Source organism: Cebus imitator, unplaced genomic scaffold (assembly GCF_001604975.1).
Source record: "Cebus imitator isolate Cc_AM_T3 unplaced genomic scaffold, Cebus_imitator-1.0 Scaffold290, whole genome shotgun sequence".
Taxonomy (NCBI): domain Eukaryota; kingdom Metazoa; phylum Chordata; class Mammalia; order Primates; family Cebidae; genus Cebus; species Cebus imitator.
The window spans coordinates 1,657,141-1,670,428 of record NW_016107605.1 but is presented as its reverse complement, the minus strand read 5'-3'; the positions used below and the strand labels follow the sequence as shown (position 1 = coordinate 1,670,428).

Below are 13,288 nucleotides of genomic sequence, written 5' to 3'. Positions count from 1 at the left end.
GAACAAATCCAGCAGAACAAAACAAACCAACAACAAAGCTCTGTTTCTAAAATGCAATTCATAATAATTTTATTGAAATGTGGAAGTCAACGGCTTCTGCCTTCAGTCCACAATGTGTCAACTGGTTCCCCTTGAATTTTTGTATAGTGGGTTTGAAGCTCTGTGCAGACTCCTCAGGACGATGGTGAGGATGTTCCAAACAAAAACACTTATGACTTGTTTGTTGAATTTAGGCATAGGAATCTATGGTCAAAGGGCCCTACAAAGAAAAGCATAAACAAATGTATAGCAAAGGAAAAAAAATTGAACTGCACATTTACAATAATGGCTTCTGACACACTTGCTACCTCTCAAGTGGGAGTTTGGCATCAGTGTGTGGAGTAACAATAGGAATAATCAATGAACAGAGGAGAGATGCTAAAATTAGACTGAGCAGAAAAACGTGGCTAAAGCTTAGAATGTTCACCAGTATAGTGAAGTCCAAAAATTCTTCATTTTTCCATTGAAGAATATGAAATTAGTTCACAGCATTTGGAGTGACACTGAATTTGACTGAATATTTAATAAGCGAGTAAAGTTAGCACTCAAGTAAATATGTTTGCAGTATATTTTGCTTTTATTTGTTTTTCTCACAGGACAAAGGAAATTGAATTATATTAGATTGTGTAGGATAATGTATGTTATTGTAAATTCCCAAGTTTTGCAGTAAATTTAACATTACAATAAAATACCGTCCATTAATAGCAGTAACAAAACATCCGTTGATATAGTTTACTGCATCATTGCGTTTTTGCAGATCTGAAGTGGAGAATAAGATAGTAATGACTAGCATCAGAAATTGTCGCTAATTTCCTAATTTGCATAATGTATCTCTAACAAACTGGATTGTCAGTTTATAGGAAACACCAAATGTTCATATAATGAAGTTTAAAAGAAAATTCTCAGCTGAAACATGGCCTGGTTGCTTGGCCAAGCTGGGTGGCACAATGTTTCCTTGGGATACTGCCATGGTAAAGCCTATAAAAATTTTAAACCCTTTTAATTGGAATTATCAAATGTTAAACAGACAGTAATATGTTAGGAGTGAATATAGTGTTGTGAAATATTAGTACAGTCTTGATTTTTAAATAAATATATTATGATTACAGGTAAGTAAAAAAAAAAAGACTAATATAGCAATATTGCTTTGATGTCTGTGTGTGATATTTGGTTCCTGCCACTTCTAACATTTCTAAAATGCCTGGGGTTACACTCAGCTATTACACTTGGCAAACAGGATTAATGCCAATGCAAAGAGAAGTTTGACTTTATTCAAGATGATACACTTTAAACCTATCATACCTCTGTATGTACTTGTTCTCTAATCTGCCTCCAGAATCGATATAAATGCTTTTATTCATGGCCCAAATAATCTCCAGCCTGACGCTAGTTTTTCTCCGCTACTTCTTACCTCCTTCACCAGCCTTCTGATTGTTCTTTTATGTTAACTTAATATTTCGAGACAGAGTCTCACTCTGATACCCAGGCTGCAGTAGAGTGGTGTGATCTTGGCTCACTGCAGCCTCCGCCTCCTGTGCTCAAGTAATTCTCATGCCTCAGCGTCCTGAACATGTTGTCCAGGCTGGTCTTGAACTCCTGGTCTCAAGTGATTTGCCTGCCTCGGCCTCCCAAAGTACTGGGATTATAGGCATGACCACCACATCCAGCCCTGTTTGTTCTTTTAAATTAATTATGTCTGCTCTCATCACAGCCATGTAGCTTATGCAGTTTCTCTTGCCATCTCTTCCCTGTTCTATTATTTGAAGTACATGACAGAAAATATACGTTAGGCAGACCATAATTATATAGTGTTTTATTGGCTTATACAGCACTTAATTGTTTGAGTTAATTGACACTATTTTAAAAGTCAATATTTGTTACATGTCAAACTGGAATTCTAGAGTCTCTTGAAAAATTTGGCAACATTGCATGTACCTTCCTACCCAGCAATATTCAGCTGACTTGAATAGGTATTTGAGTTTGCAACCTGTGAATTTACATTTTGTCCCTTATTTAAGGCCTATGATGTTTCATTTCCTCCAGAAAAGTTTTTCTGTTTCTTCTAGCATTTTAAAACTCCAACGAGCTAATCATCTCTAGCTTTTATTTATCTTTTAGCATTTAATGCCTCATAGCGTCAAGCACATTTTGTGTACCATTTTGTCTTTCCTATGCTCATAGTAAGTTTTTTGAAGGTAGTCACTTGGTCTGATGCATTTTTCGTTGTTTTTGTTTTTGTTTTGCTGAGATGGAGTCTCACTCAGTTGCCCAGGTTGGAGTGCAGTGATGTGATCTTGGCTCACTGCAACCTCCACCTTCCAGGTTCAGGAGATTCTCCTGCCCCAGCCTCCCGAGTAGCTGGGATTACAGGTACCCACCACCATGCCCAGCTAATTTTTGTACTTTGAGTAGAGACGGGGTTTCACCATGTTGGCCAGGCTGGTCTGGAACTCAAGCAAACTCAAGCCTCAGCTTCCCAAAGTGCTGGGATTACAGGTGTGAGCCACCATGCCTCTTCGTATCAACACACAGAGCCTAAGATAATGCAGTTTGCCCGTGTTTGCCTATTAATTACAGGGATTTCTTTTTTGAGTTGGAGTTTCCCTCTTGTTAACCAGGCTGGAGTGCAATGGTGTGATCTTGGCTCACTGTAAACTCTGCCTACTGGGTTCAAGCGATTCTCCTGCCTCAGCCTTCAGAGTAACTGGGATTATAGGCGTGTGCCACCATGCCTGGCTAAGTTTTGTATTTTTAGTACAGATGGGGTTTCACCATGTTGGCCAGGCTGGTCTTGAACTCCTGACCACATGATCTGCCCACCTTGGCTTCCCAAAGTGCTGGGATTACAGGCGTGAGCCACCGTGCCCGACTAATTACAGTTTTATATAGCAATCATTATCATTACCATAAATACTTGAATACCTTCAGGGTGTTTAGTAGACCCAGTTCTTAAGGAATGTATATTCTAAATATTAAAAACATTCAGATTTAAAACAGAAAATATTGGCGTCTTGCAATTCTTCCTACTAAAAGACTTTTTTTTAATGGTAGTGCCTTGGCTTAATCTCCAACAATATAAAGGTGGTGTGTGGCAGATATGTGAAGAGAATGAGAATTGGAACTATTCTTTTGAAATGTAAATGCATATTTCTACATTGTAAAATATTGATTTTAAAAGAAACAGTAGACTCATAATGCATGTTCAGAGTATTTTACTTATTTTGTTCATCCATACTAGCTTTTTATTCACACGGTGGGGCTTGAACTTAGACATGAGCGTGATTTTTTATTTCAGTCTTGGCTAGAAGAGCAATCTACCTCAGAAAATAGAGAAGAAGAGTCAAGGTGCTCTGTGTTCTTCCTCTCTATACCCTCATCCTCTGAAGCCAAAGTTGCACTCCATAAAAATAACATAGAATGTGAGCGCTAATAGAGTCTTAGTTTATCCGTCTTTCTATCTCCCCTCTGTAATGTTCTGGGTAGTGCCTGTTTTCTCATTTGCAAATGCAAGGACAATATGCAGTTAAGGGCTTCAACCTTGTCATTGGTTTGGTGTTAGTCAATTAATAACTTTCTGTGATAGTCAATTAATAACTTTCTGTGAATTATGCAATAGAAACAAAATTTAAAAAGTCTACCCTGTGGAACCAGGACAGAAACCCAGAGAAGTATTTACTTAGTAATAAAATGCTAATACACATGTAGTTTTAGAGTTGTTTCAAAGAGAAAACATTCATGCTGAAGCTAATGAAAATGTATATGGTTATTGTGTTATTCTGTTTTCACACTGCTGATAAAGTCATACCTGAGGCTTGATAATTTAAAAAGAAAAAGAAGTTTAGTGGACTCACAGTTCCACATGGCTAGGGAGGCCTCACAATCATGGCAGAAGGTGAAAAACACATCTTACATGGCAGCAGACAAGAGAGAAAATGAGAGCCAAGTGAAAGGAGAAACCCCTTATAAAACCATCAGATCTCACGAGACTTATTTACCACCATGAGAACAAACAGTATGGGGGGAGACCACCCCATGATTCAATTATCTCCCGTCAGGTTCCTCCCACAATATGTGGGAATTATGGGAGCTACAATTTAAGATGAGATTTGAAGGGGACACAGCCAAACCATATCAGTCATGTTTGTTTTCCATCTATCAGCTATTTTTCTTTTTCTTTTTTCCTTTCACTAGTATTTTAGTTAAGATAATTTTGCTATAAACAAACGTTCATTTAAACAGTTCTGCTATGGGAGTGCCAGAAAATATATAATACCCTTTGGCTTCTACCTAATACCCAATAATTACCATTCAGTGTGAGTTCTTGGTAGATATGTACATAACAAATTTTATATTTTGTAGAGTCAAATATAATATGTGTTTCAAATATTTAGTATCAATTTGCAATAAGCTACAACCAGTTGTCATTAGATCAACATTCATTGTGTATCCACACAATAGATGAGGAGACAATAACTTACTTTTGTAAAATGGTCAAAAGTTACACAAAATAAAGGCCTCCAAAAAGCTAGATGTTGAGCAATTATGTTGTTGCCTAGGCACTGTTCTAAGCTCTAGGGGGGATGTAAAGGTGAAGACCTAATCTCTTTCTTCGAAAATCTCACAATCAAGAGAAGAAGATAAAAAACAAAAGTAGATCATTAAACTGAGTATCCTCTTGATTTAGGAAGACAAAGCCCTGGATTGACAGGCAGAAGTCCTGAGGTCAGGCTGTGTCCTGCTGTCAAGTAGGTTTGTGACTATGTGAAGTCACTCAAATTCCCAGGACATCATTTTCTCAAGGTGTAGAGTTAGGTGGATGTGACCTAGATAACCTTTATGTTTATTTTAATTTCTTTGATTTTTCTATGGTTCTATGATTCCATTTTTAGGTATAGGCAATTAAGAGTATACGTAAGAATGTACAAAGCAATGAATGAAATTAATGCATTACATATCAATAGTATTGAGTAAAAGCAAAAAAGAAACTTTATGTTTCCTAAAACCACCTGAAAATGCATAGTACATGTAACTTTTATTCAAATGTTCAACTTATGGTGTATTTTAATAATATACCATCTCTAGGCAGAATCACTGTCAAATTTTCCCCTTAAGAATATTCTTTTTGATATATAGTGATTTGAGTTAAAAATAAATATTGTTAAAATCAATACTAAATAATGTGGATAGCTGAAAATGAAAAAAGAAATATCTTGTGTGAATACGTCTGTGAATTTTTTCCATTATGTTTACATATTTTATATAATATAATTGCATATGGCAATTATTTGATTACATAAGTTGTGCCAAGAACATAATGAAGTATAATTATGAAAATATGAAAATTATATGCATAAAGTGACTAATTAAAATTTATTTAAAAGAATTGAGAATATTCAGCAAGAAAAAACATGTTAATGAAACATTGTGGTTGTGATAAAAGCACACATACCAGAAATTACTGTTCAAGACTGAGTCTGTGATTATTTACCGACAAAATGCTGGCACCTGTATATTTATGTCTTTTTAACATGATGATAGAAATATCTACTCCGACCATATTTCTACTATGTAATGTGCATAAAATATGGTCAATGAAAATTTTCCTGGAGTAAAATGATACTTCCCTTTGTAACTGCGTTTACACACACACCCCCCCGCCACACACACACACCCCTATGCCTGTTAAATGATAGCATTCATGAATGTTAGAGTCATAAAGAACATTAACAATCTACTTCAATGTCTGTATTTTATAAATATGGAAAAATGATGCCTTAAGAGGTTAAGTGATTTTTTTTGGTGTCCTGCCAACAGCTGCATAATTGGGACCCTCAGTCCTTTTTTCTTGTCAATATCTATGGTTTCTCTGTAAAATATGCCACTCTAACTACTGAGGAGAAAAAACAGAACAATTTTATTATACTATAAAATAACCAAATGGTATGCAATTCCATATTTTAATATAGTGATCGTTTTTATAATAGATATTTTGTATTGCATTTTCATGTGCATAAAAAGAATATATATGTATTTTAGGTTTTCTATGTATATTGGGAAGCTGCTTAATTTATCTATGTCTACATAAAATATGTAAAAACTACATCTATGTTAATGAGCACTCTGTAGCAGAATTTGAATATGATAACTCCTATTGCAGTGTTTGCAATGTTGCATAATAGAAACATTTTAAATAGATAACAAAACCAAAGTAAATTATTTCAGATCAAGATAGAAAATAGGGATGACTAGCTAGAGTCAAATTTCAAGTTAATGTTGGCCTACAAAATAGAATTATCAGAATAATTTCTTTAGTGCATGTTAATAGGATGTCCTAGCTCATTTTGTTTTGTGATAGCAGAATTCCATAGACTAGTTAATTTATACAGAAAATAAATTTATTTCTGATAGTTCTGGAGAATGGGTACCCTAATATCAAGGTGCTAGCCTCTGATAAAGGTCTTCTTACTGTGTCATTAAATGGGAAGGCAGAAGGGAAGAGACCAGAAGAGAAGGTGAGCAAAAGGGGGCAAAATTTATATTGATAACAAGCTCACTCTCATGATAACTAACTAATTTTCATGATAACTGACCCACTCCTGTGATAACAGCGTTAATACTTCCATGAGGGCAGAGCTCCCCTGACCTAATTGCATCTTGTTAGCCCCACCTCCCAACACTGGTGCATTGGAGATTAAGTTTCCATCAGGTGATCTTTGGGAAACACATTCCAATCATAGCATATGAGCTATCTGCCTATTAGAGCTATAGGATCTGAAAACAATAATGGCATAGAAAATCATAGTATTAAGGTTATTCAAGTATGTGATGAATGTGCATATTGTAGTATGCTCATTTATCACATACTTGAATAACCTTAATATAACTCATGAAATAAGTAAAGCAGCTTGTGATTTGATAGTATTTTGGTAGAAATTAACACAAAATAAATAGAAAAGCTGTTAATTCCTCAATGCCATTTCTACATATCACTGAATTCTGTGATAGACTTTACTTTGTTAGGTGCTCTGTGAATTGTGAAATATTTCTTACCAACCATGTGAAATTACCCCCACATCTGAAGAAATCTTCTATGTCCACATCAGCTTCTAGCAGGTCTCCTCTAGGCCTCTAGCTTTAAATGCTGTCTATATACTGATTACAAGAAAATTAGACACCCTGTTGCTAACTTTTGACTTCCGACTAACATGCCTGATTGCTTATTCAACCTCTCCACTTGCATGTCCAGTACATTTCTCAAAATAAATGCTCTAAAGCTGAACTTCAAATTTTCCCTGCAAATCAGCTCATGCCTTTCCTATCTCAGAAACTGAAAACTCTGTTCCTCCAGTTTTGGCCCAAGGACGAAAGTCCTATGAGATAATTTTCAACTTATTTCATCTTCCCCAGCTCCTCATCAGCAAATCCTGTTGGCTCAATCTTCAAATGTATATGAACTTTCACTACTTTCCACTACATCCACCACTACCTCCCTAGTAAAGGCCACAATTTTGTCTCTTGCCTGGTTTAATGCAAAAGCTTCTTAGCTACTCTCTCTGATGTTATCCCTGTCCCATCCTGCTATAGTCTGACCATGCCAAATGGAGGATGACCTTTTAAATACTAAGCTTCTGTATTAGAGCTCTTCAGAGAAACCGAACTAATAGGATGAATACATATATTCATCCTATTATATATATAAATGAATACATATTTTAATCCTATTATTTATAAGCGTGTGTGTGTGTGTGTGTGTGTGTGTGTGTATAAAGAATTGGCTCATGTGATTATGGAGGCTAATATACAAGAACTGCAGGTGAGTCAGCACAATGGAATGCCAAGAGAGTCAATGATCTCCTTCCAATCTCAGTCCAAAGGGTTAAGAATAAGAAAAATGGATGTGTCATGTCAGTCTTAAGGCTGGCTGGCTTGCAGCTCAAGAAGAGCTGATGTTTCAGTTTGAGTTCAAAAGCAAGAGAAAGCTACTGTCAATTCAAAGGTAATCAGGAGGCAGAAGTCTCCCTTACTTTGGGAAGGGACAGACTTTTGTTATTTAAACCTTCAACTGATTGGATTGACCCACCTTAGAGAGGTCGATCTGCTTTACACAATCTACTAATTTAAATATCAGTCTTGGCCAGTAACACCTTCACAGAAATGCTCAGAACGATATTTGATCAAATAGCTGAGCACCCTTGGCCTAGTGACATTAACATGTAAAATTAACCATGTAAGCTCCAAACCTCTCTGATTTCATCTCTTACTACTCTCCTTCACTCCCTTTCTGCTCCAGTAATTCTTTCCTGCTTCTCACTTTTTCCTAACAGACTGTGATCTTCAAACTTTCTGTTTGCTTTTTTTCTCTCTCTAGAGTGGTCTTCTCTTTGATAAGGACCTGGCTTACCTTCTTACTACCTTCGAGTCTCTGTTCCTGTCCCCTCTACAAACAGGCTTTTCTTGACCATCATTCTAGAGTAGGATCCCCTGCCCTAATCACTTTCCTTATTCATTAATGTGTGTTATTTTTATTCAAAGCTCATATTTTTATCTGACATACAATAAAGCCTCACTTAACATCATTGATAGATTCTTAGAAGCTGCAACTCTAGGCAACATGACGTGTAATGAAACCAATTTTATCACAAGCTAATTGATGTAAATAGGAGTTAGGATTTTAAGCATATTTCTGGTCACAAAAACATCATCAAACTTCTTTTTTTTCTTTCTGAGGTGGAGTCTGGCTCTGTTGCCCAGGCTGGAATGCAGTGGCATAATCTCAGCTCACTGCAACCTCTGCCTCATGGCTTCAAGTGATTCTCCTGTCTCAGCCTCCCGAGTAGCTGGAAGTACAGGCCTGCACCACCACGCCCAGCTAATTTTTGTATTTTTAGTAGAGATGGGATTTCACCATATTGGTCAGTCTGGTCTCAAACCCCTGACCTCAGGTGATCCGCCCTCCTCAGCCTCCTGAAGTGCTGGGATTACAGGCATGAACGACCATGCCCAGACAACATCACAAAACTTCTAAAGAAATACCCGCAACACTTCTAATATTAAACAAACATTGAAATAAGTGTGAGCTATACATACATTTAAGAAATAGTAATAAAAACAAGTAACATAATTATTTACCCAGTTTTTGGTGAATCGGTGAGTGATGGTGGACATATTAGTGGGTGGGTTAAATCAAGGAATAAAAGCATGTTTGGAAAGTGAAAATTGTAAGAAGCACCTCTTACTACCATACAGTTCAAAAACAAACAAAAAATATGACGGCTCAGTAAGCACTTTTGTACCATGTCATTTATTATTGTGCCGTTGTATAATTATCACATACTTTATGAATTTTTGTTTTGCAATATGTATCCATCCATCCGTTCATTCATTTACTTATTTATCAACCTGCTTATTCTAGTTCAGGGTCTGAGATGGCTGGAGTGTCACCCAGCAGCTCAGGCACAAAGCAGGAAGCAGCCCAGGACAGGACTCCATTCCATTACATGCAGGGTTCACTCACACACATGCCTATGCTCACTCATAGAGGGACAGTTTTAATACACCAGTGAACCCAATGTGCACAGTAATGGGATGTGGGAGGAAACTGGTGTGCCCAGAGAAAGCACATGCAGACATGGGGAGAACGTGCAAACTCCACAGTCAATGGCCCCAGTGGGAAGTTTCTTATCAATATTGTAACAAAACAATGTTGAACAAGAATGATGTTATTCAAGAAGTGACTGTAATTCATAGTTATATATTGTTTTCTTTAATACAAGTTCTTTTAGGTCAGTGACTGCCTTTATTCATCATAGCATCCTCAATATTCATTATAGTATCCTAAAACAGTCTCAACGACAACATTTTATTATATGAATAACTTTATAGGAATCATTTGTATATGAATGTTTAAGAAGATATGACTGCAATGAATTCCCTGAGACCACATTTACAGAGTATCCCTGGCCTCCCCAAAAGAGAGAAGAAGGCTATTAAGTGAACCAAGCAAGATAATTAGAATGTGATCATTGAGTTTTTCCCTGGGCTATGAGGTGGGCCATTTACCCAGCTTGAATGGCTTCTGAGAAAGCAACAGATAGGGTTTACAATGTGGTTACACTGAGGCGTATATGAGTTTGAATATTTACAGAAGATTTATTGGAGAGGAAAGCTGGATAGATGGAATCCTAGATTGTGACTATAAAAATTTCATGTACTCTCAGGGTAAACAAATAATTTATATAACCACAAGGGGAAAGGATTAGAGACAGTTTAATGGTTGTGATTGTCTTATGTATAGTAAATACTGCAATGGCATAGATACTCATAAAAAGGTGAGGGCCGCTTATACACAGGAACAGAGAAACATTGCTTAGAAAACACAAGCACCTGAGTAGACACCTGTCAAAACAAGAGCCATTAGGGAGACTGCTGGTAGCATTTTAGTATCCCTATTACTTCTGCTGACTGTAGAATTTGCCATCTGTTTGTTATATTTTTGAATGAGGTTAGTCCTTGCAAGTGCTGTCAATATATTAAGATTTAATAAGGAAGTCCCAAAATCCAGGCCTCCATGTTGGAGACAATCTTTGATATTTTCATAGGCTTTTTAATGTTTTGACAAGAAGCAAGTAATTTTTTTCTTCACTATTAGATTTCAGAAGAAAAGGTGTTTCCTGCTTTTGGTAAGAAACTCTGCCAGATTATTTCTAAGTCCATTCAAATTGTAAGAAGTCATTTCTTCTAGATTATTTATAAAGTGTCTTCAAATTCTAAGAAGCTATGGTATTTGGGATTTTCTTTTCTTTCTTTTTTGTTTTTTTGAGAAAGAGTCTTGCATTATTGCCTGGGCTACAGTACCATGGCATGACCTCGGCTTACTGCAACCTCTGCTTCCTAGGTTCAAGTGATACTCATGCCTCAGCCTCCCAAGTAGTTGGGATTTCAGGTGCCTGCCACCATGTCTGACTAATTTTTTGTATTTTTAGTGGATATGGAATTTCACTGTGTTGGCCAGGCTGGTTCTGAACTCCTGACCTCATGACCTGCCCACCTCAACCTCCAAAAGTGCTATGATTACAGGTGTGAGCAACTGCATCCAGCCAGGATTTTCTTAATACTCACTTCTCAGTCTTCATATTCCTCAGCATACTTCAACATTCCCCATTATACACTTGAATATAAAAGTATTTTTCTGTAAAATTATTAATAAATGTAACATCGTAGCAATGATTGATCAATCACTCCACAAAATGTTATCATAGGACTATTGAAATGAAACATGAAATAATTTTTTAAAAGATCTCGATGTATGGGGTCTAGATAAAATATAATGTGAAATGCAGTTTTTCAAAATCGTTGAACCCAAAGCTAGCAGAACATAAGAAATAACCAAAATTGGAGACAAACCGAAGGAAATTGAGATGTGAAAAACCATATAAAAGATCAACAAATCTAGGAGTTTATTATTAGAAAGAATAAATAACATAGATCACTAGCTATACTAATAAAGAAAAAGAGAGGATATCCAACAAAACAATCAGAAGTGACATAGGGACATTACCACTGACCCCTCAATACAAAAAGCTGCAAATACCTCTATGCATACAAGCTAGAAAATCTAGAAGAAATGGATACATTTTTGGAAACATAAACTCTTAAGACTGAACCAGGGAGAAACTGAATCTCTGAACAGATCAAAAATGACCTCCAAAACTGAATCAGTAACAAAAAGCCTACCAACCAGAAAAAGGCCAGGATCAGATGACTTCACAGCTGAATTTTACCCAATGTATTTTTAAAAAACTGATACTATTCCTACTAAAACTGTTCCAAAAAATTGAGGAGGAAAATATCCTCTCTAATTCCTTCTATGAGGCCAGCCTCAGCCAAGTACCAGGTACCAAAACCTGGTAGAAGCACAACAACAAAAGCTTAAAGTCAATATCCTTGATAAACATAGATGCAAAAATCCTCAAAAAAAATACTAGGAAACCAAATCCAACAACACGTCAAATAGCTATTTGACCATGATCAAGTAGGCTTTATCCCTGGGATGCAAGGTTGGTTCAACATATACAAATCAGTAAATGTGATTCATCACATAAACAGAGATAAAGACAAAAACCACAAGATCATCTCAGTAGATACAGCAAAGGCTTTTGATAAAATTCAACATCTTTCCATGTTAAATATCCTAAATAAACTAGGCATTGGAGGAACATACTTCAAAACAACAAAAGCCATCTATGAAAAACCCACAGCCAGCTTCATACTGAATGGGCAAAAGCTAGAAGGATTCTACTTGAAAACTGGAATGCCCTCTCTCACCACTCCAACTCAACATAGTACTGAAAGTTCTAGTCAGACCAGTCACATAAGAGCAAGAAATTAAAGGCATCCAAATAGGAACAGAGGAAGTTCAACTATCCCTGTTTGCAGACAATATGTTCTATATTTAGAAAATCCCACAATGCCTTCCCAGAAGCTTCTTGATCTGGTAAACGACTTTAGCGGTTTCAGGATATAAAATCAATGTACAAAAATCACTAACATTACTATCCACCAACAAAAACCAAGCTGAGAGCCAAATTAAGAATGAAATCTTTAATTAATAGATACAAAAATAATAAAATGCCTAGGAGTACAGCTAACCAGAGCAAAAGTTCTCTACAATAAGAATTTAAAAACACTGCTTAAAGAAATCAAGATGACACAAACAAATGGAAAAAACATCCCATGCTTATGGATAGAAAGAATCAACATTGTTAAAATTGCCATACTTCCCAAAGCAATTTACAGATTCAATGCTATTTCTGTCCAACAACCAGAAAGAATTCTTCACAGAATACAAAAAACTATTTTAAAATTTATATGAACACCAACAACAAAAATAGTCCAAATAGCCAAGGCAATACTAAGCATAAGGAAAAAAGCTGGAGACATTACATTACCTGATTTCAAGTCATACTATAAGGCTACAGTAACAAAAACAGCATGGTACTAGTAGAAAAACAAACACATAGACTAATGGAACAGAAAAGAGAGCCCAGAAGTAAGGCTGCACACCTATAACCACTTGATATTTGACAAAATCAACAAAAACAAGCAATGAAGAAAGGACTCCCTATTTAATACATTGTGCTAGAATAACTGGCTAACATTGTGCTAGAATAACTGGCTAACCGTATGCCAAAAATTGAAACTGGACCCTTTCCTTATACCATATACAAAAGTCAACTCAAGATGGGTTAAA

At 36.2% G+C, this 13,288-nt stretch overlaps 1 protein-coding gene across 3 annotated transcripts in view; it reads left to right on the top strand.

The window, feature by feature from the left end:
• CTNNA3 (catenin alpha 3) overlaps positions 1-13,288 on the top strand; it is a 1,771,160-nt gene that overhangs the window by 814,746 nt on the left and 943,126 nt on the right. The gene's annotated exons all lie outside the window — the stretch shown is intronic.